Source organism: Mercurialis annua, linkage group LG3 (genome assembly GCF_937616625.2).
Source record: "Mercurialis annua linkage group LG3, ddMerAnnu1.2, whole genome shotgun sequence".
NCBI lineage: Eukaryota > Viridiplantae > Streptophyta > Magnoliopsida > Malpighiales > Euphorbiaceae > Mercurialis > Mercurialis annua.
The window spans coordinates 11,722,893-11,728,892 of NC_065572.1; positions in this window are offsets into that span (position 1 = coordinate 11,722,893).

Here is a 6,000-nt window from a genome sequence, read left to right on the forward strand (position 1 = left end):
TTTGTGATTTTTACTTTTGAATATTTATATTTAAAATATTTTAAATAACAAATCGCACTAGTATAACTTAACCATGAAAGATCCATTGGAACAAGATTCCTATTGGTTGTCAATAGGACTGTGTGATCACCAGTAGTGTTTCTCGATACGAGCCTGTGTCTGACATAGAGGTCAGTTAATGTCATTGGGCGTTGGAAGTGCTAGCAACCCTAACTTAACAGTCTGAGACGGCAGTAACAGTTACGGTGCACATGCAATACTGTGATGGCAGTTTCACGGTTACGGTCCAGACATCAGGCTTAGACGGTAGTGATTCAGTTCACGGTCTAAGGCCTATATTGTGTAGGTTGAGACCATACAATAGTCTACCTTGTAAGGTTTCATCTGGCTCGACTAATTGGTAATATTTTACATATACAAATGTTTTATGTATTTGCGATTTGAATATTCAATTGTAAAATTGTAGACTCACTCAGAAATATTTATATTTCTGACCCTCCCAATGTTTACCTTTCAGGTTATCAAGGTTTGAGATAGGACTTCCATAATAATTCCGGAAGTTAATATAAACCTTACCTCTAGAGCTGCAAGTAGTTGGGTACGGGAAGACTGTCTTTTTATTTACAGCAGTTCAAACTTATTTTGATAAACTCTGATTTGAACTACTGTATATGTATATGTTTGAAAAGCAGTGTGTATTCTAAAATGCCAGAACCAGTTGTTTGAGTGATACACTGGTTTTATGTGTTTAGCATTTTAGAATTGTATTGGAAACAGAGCAGGTGCGTCAACTGAGATTGATGTTTGCGCTCTAGTTTCTTTAAATACAATTAGGGTCTTAAGACCCAGTTTTCAGAAATGTGTTTACGTTAAACGAGAGAAAGGTTTTAACGATATTTTCTGAAAACAGATCATATGTGATATATGATCTTGAATTGCGATCGCGTTTTTAATAAAGGTGTTAAAAGTGTTTTCGCAACGAGGTTGCAAACCTTTTTATGTTTTAAAACGCAAAAAGTTTATAAAGGTTTTTAGGCTTGCTACGGGTTTCGGAGCAACCACTCCCATTCCCTAGCGCCGGTCGCGACCCTCAGATTTGGGTTGTGACACCATCGTTGGATAATCGAAAGCGGCCCCCCAATGTTGAGCCTACCCTCTAAAATCATCGTGGACAAGCACATCTCGTAGTAAAGGTGTGCGAGAACTGCCGAGCCCCAACTGATGGTCCGTAATGTCGTCAAGTCTGCAAGATGTGGGAGAATCCTCAGTCCTATCTGCCCGTTGTTCATGTCTGAAAAACAAAAGGTATGCAGATGGACCAACAAGTATGCCCGAACTGCCCAGTCTACCTGCTCATCTAAAGCCGCTTTAGGTAACTGTCTGAAGTTCTCGAACTGATCGACCAACCAACTGGTGGTAATAAAAGAGCTCTGACCAGTCCTGCTCGCCCTCCTATCTCTCATAAGAAGTCGGTCACAACACTCCCATTTATGGAAAGTCCCGTCAAGATCGCCACGTCCTAAAGCGTGATGGTGCACTCCCCCTCTGGAAACATAAATGTATGGATTTCCGGCCTCCCCCGCTCGACTAGTCCTAGAGTCATGTCTATTGTGTATTGCCGCATAGCAATAAAGGCTCCTAGTCTCGTCCGCATTACTCCCTCTCGAATGCGCAGATAAATAGTCTCTAGTCGGGGCAGTGAAGCGCTCCTGTGCGAACCCAAAGCAGGGGTCTCCTGAAAATGAAACAATTCAACAACATTAGAGTCAGTTGGAAAATAAATCATGACAAAACATTATTCGTATAAGAACAAACAAACATTGCCTACCAGATGTTGCCTAACAATGTTGGACCTGTGATCATGCTGTCTGTCCAGTACTAAACCCCCCATCTCGTGGTCCCGGAAGGAAGTAGTCGTATGAGCCACTACGGGCTGGGTGGGCCCCAGGCACAAAAATATAATTTTTGTGCTCTGGGACACAAACAAAATTCCCCCTTGATAGGGGGAACAAATTTGTCAAAAACCCGTGTTTCTATACTTTGCAATTGCATGGTGCGCATCAATTATTTATTTTAAAGAATTGCCCACTTCTTTCAAGATTGTCGTATTCCAAACTTTGACATACATCTCAAAATCATAAAGAAAAGTGTTGCCCACCTCTTTACTAGATTCCCTGGCAAAAATCTATTACCAGCCTGCAATGGATTATTGCGGGCTGGGTGGGGCTCAAGCACAAAATGAGAATTGTTTTTGCCTGGGACACAAATTGGGAATTAAATATAAAAAGAGGAAATAAAAATGTAAAAAACCCTCATTTCTTCAAAACATGAACATAGGTTAGGGCGACCAAAGGTTTTCTGATTCGATGTCCGATTTCATTGATTTCTTCTCCTATCTTTCAAAATTCTCGTCCCGCTTCATCGTAGAGCTTCAATTCTAGGTAATAGCTCTGATTTTATATGAATTTTTTGTGCAATCAAGTTAGGTTTTATAATACCCCGTACCTTTGGTAAAAATATAATATGAATTATTATATTATAATTGGCCAATAACAAGGTATTTTCCAAAAATGTTACGAAAAATAGAATTTTGATGTAAAGTTGCTTATTATTTAAAATATTAATTGGGAAATAATATTTAAATAATTAAAGCAAGTATGACGGGAATTTAAGGAGAAATTTCATAAAGTGAAAATAAGACCGGTAAGGCGGAATATATTTATTGAATATTCGTATTCCAAGTTATTTGGATTAATTAGAGAAAATCGACGTGTGTAATACCCCGTGTTTTTTCGGCTTGTCCAGATGATTTTTTCGGTGTATTTTGGGTTGCTCCTTGATGGTATGGTTCCTTGAAACCATTATTTTGGTTGCATAACCTTCGGTGTGTTATTTGGATTAGGTTCTGAGCCTTATCGAATAAGTGTTGATGTATTTTTCTGATGTGACGCTCTTTAATAAATCGTCCATATCTACCAATTGCACCGTCGGATCGGCCCGCTGTTCGGATATGTTGTTCCTGAGAGAAGTTACTAAAATCTGGTCGGTCGGATCGTATTTTTATTGAGTTCGCAGGCGCGAACTAGAGTTAGCGGTCGCTAACTGTTGCTGTTGAGTTCACGGGCGCGATCTATACTTAGCGGGCGCAAAATTACACTGTTCAGCTCGTAGAATTTTATTTAAAGACCCCTTATTTGACCTAATCGCTTTTTTGAACATTCTAAACTTCTCTAAAAACCCTAAAACGGCTGGAACTCTATCCTAGGTCATTCCATTACCCTTTCCTCTCAATTTTGATTATTGGTAAGTGTTTTTAATCATTTCTTTGCGGTTTTATCTATAGTTCATCAATTCTAGTAATTCTAAATTCTATAGCCTATATGTGTGTGGTTGTAGGCTGATTTAGGTTGATTGATTTCTATGTTTCGTTGTTCTTAGCCTAATCAAGAGGTATGTTGTTCTAATCTCTTATTATGATTACGTAGAGATTGCTAGGTTGTTGTTTGTATCAATACCTTGGGTGATTTGGCTTGTATTTGTTGTTTTGCTTTGATTTGCAAATATGGAATTATTCAATTGATGTTGTATTTGATCTATAAATATTGTCTATACGTTTGGTGGATTGGATTGATTGTTTTAATTGAAAGGTTTATCAAATGGCTATGTTCTTTGGTTTTAAATTCTGTTTTCGGACATTAATATAAATCTGGAAATTTTAATGAGATTGATAATAGGTTGCTAGTTAAACAACGATACATTGGGTGGCTTTAGATCTTTGGCTAGTTATGAATGCTAAGAAAAATTGTGCTTTTCTTTATATAATTTGTTGTTTTAAGAACGTATATGCATGACTGGAAATACTTCCAAAAGATTGTTTTAAAGAGTTAATATGAGTACTCTGGGTGTTCTTTCGATTGTTGGTTTAATCGATGTTTTTGGCTAAGGTTATTGTTGGGTTTTATTGGTTCATAACGCAGCGGAATTTCAAAAATTTATCTAAAAACCCAAACCAAGATCCATGTAATTCGAATTAAACAGAACAATTACTTACTTGTATGTCGAATTCAACAGCAATGTAGGAAGGAAGGAGGTGGTTCACTTTGGTGATACCTGGCCTCGGATCAGAAACGCCTCCAAAAGAACGCGTCCTCTACGAGTATCCACACGAACAGACCTTAGCCAAAACTAGTGCTTGTGTGCTAGCACTATTGCTTCACAAGCAATTTCGAATTTTAGTGATTTTGTGAATAATGAATTTCGTGATTCTCAAACCAACTGCTTAATGAGTATTTATAGTGATAAATAACACTAGGGTTTGAGACAAATTCGAATTTCAATCTCATTGCAATTCTACAAGTTTATGTTTATCAAAAACTCCTTTTTGATAATTATCCATATATATTAATTACTATATTTATTATCTTCCAAAAAATAATAAATTAAGGAAAACACTTATCCTTAAATTTCGAATTAATATATATATATATTTATTAATATATATATATATTACGAACTATATATATATATATATATATATATATATATATATATATATATATATATATATATATATATATATATATATATAATTAATCACTTAATCACATTGGGCTTGTACAACCCATAACTGTTTTGGGCCTGTTCTTAGTGTGCGACCCTGTAGGTTCATATAACGTTGGCAGTAGGCTCGAAATCCCTATTTCAGCCCACAAGTCATAAGTGGCCTCTAGCAAGACATTATGACTACCCAAGTTATATGAATATCGATAATCCGATTTAACCATTTACAATAATATTTTAATCCCTTTGTCTCTCGATATCCAGATTGAATATAAGGCATAGTTATGTCATCCTTATAACATTCAATCATTAGTTTCTTGACTCTAAGTAAACTGAAAATGATAACTTCTTATCAATTAGCATGGCCATGCATTTACTTCAGTCTATCTTCTTCAAGGGGCCCATAGATATCTTACTCAAATAAATGAGGGACAAATTCCTTCTCAGTCACTCACATTTCTCACATAGTTACTTTCATATCCAATGACAATCTATTCCATTATCCTGTTAAAGATAATGTAAGACTGTATCAAAATATGAAATAGCTATGTAGAAATCCATGATGATTTCAAGGTCAAAGGATTATACTAATAGAACTGTAATGAGAATTACTTATGACAGTGATCTATGTAGTATTCTCACAGTGGGTCATCCAGTGCCTTATTTCTCAAATAGCACCTATGATTTGACTTAATATCTCATATACATGATTAGTAAAACATAATCATCAGTCAACATCATACTAGTCTCAATGTTCTATTAAGACTAGGGATAGATGGTATATAATTCTTTTATTAAACCTAATGGTTCTACTATCAAGTCACATACTCGATGACCTTAGAAAGAATTAACCATTCAAGTATTTTAATCATTAATATAAAATGATAAAAACTGCCAATCAATAAATAATAAAATGATAAAGTCAAAACATGGTCAAACATGATTGACCTAGTGCATATCACTAACAGTTATGTCTACTTAAAGTGATTTTTAATCAAAATGTTAAGGACTAGAATTATGTTTTATAAAACTATTGTGGACACATACAACATGTTAGTTTACCTTGGGTTGCTTGAATAATCAATGGTTGACATGGTATATAAGTGTGGTGGATTTTTCCAAAGGTTTTATGGCTATCTAAATTGTATTTCAGATTTGAGTTAAGTTTGTAAAAGGCGTTTAAATCATAGTGATTTCACTTAAGGTGGCTTATTGAGTAGTGTATACTTTGAGTGTTACTTGCCAAGTGTTGGCAAGCTATATGGTTTTTGCATCATATTGTTAAGTTACGGATTGAGTTGTTATTTCAAATGACTTTCGTTTATTTAAAGGACATTGGTTTTACTTTGGTTTATACATTGGTATACGTTTGAGTCGGGTTAAGACTTGTGTCGCCCGACATGTTGTGTTGAGCTATACTGCAGTTAAGTCTAACACACT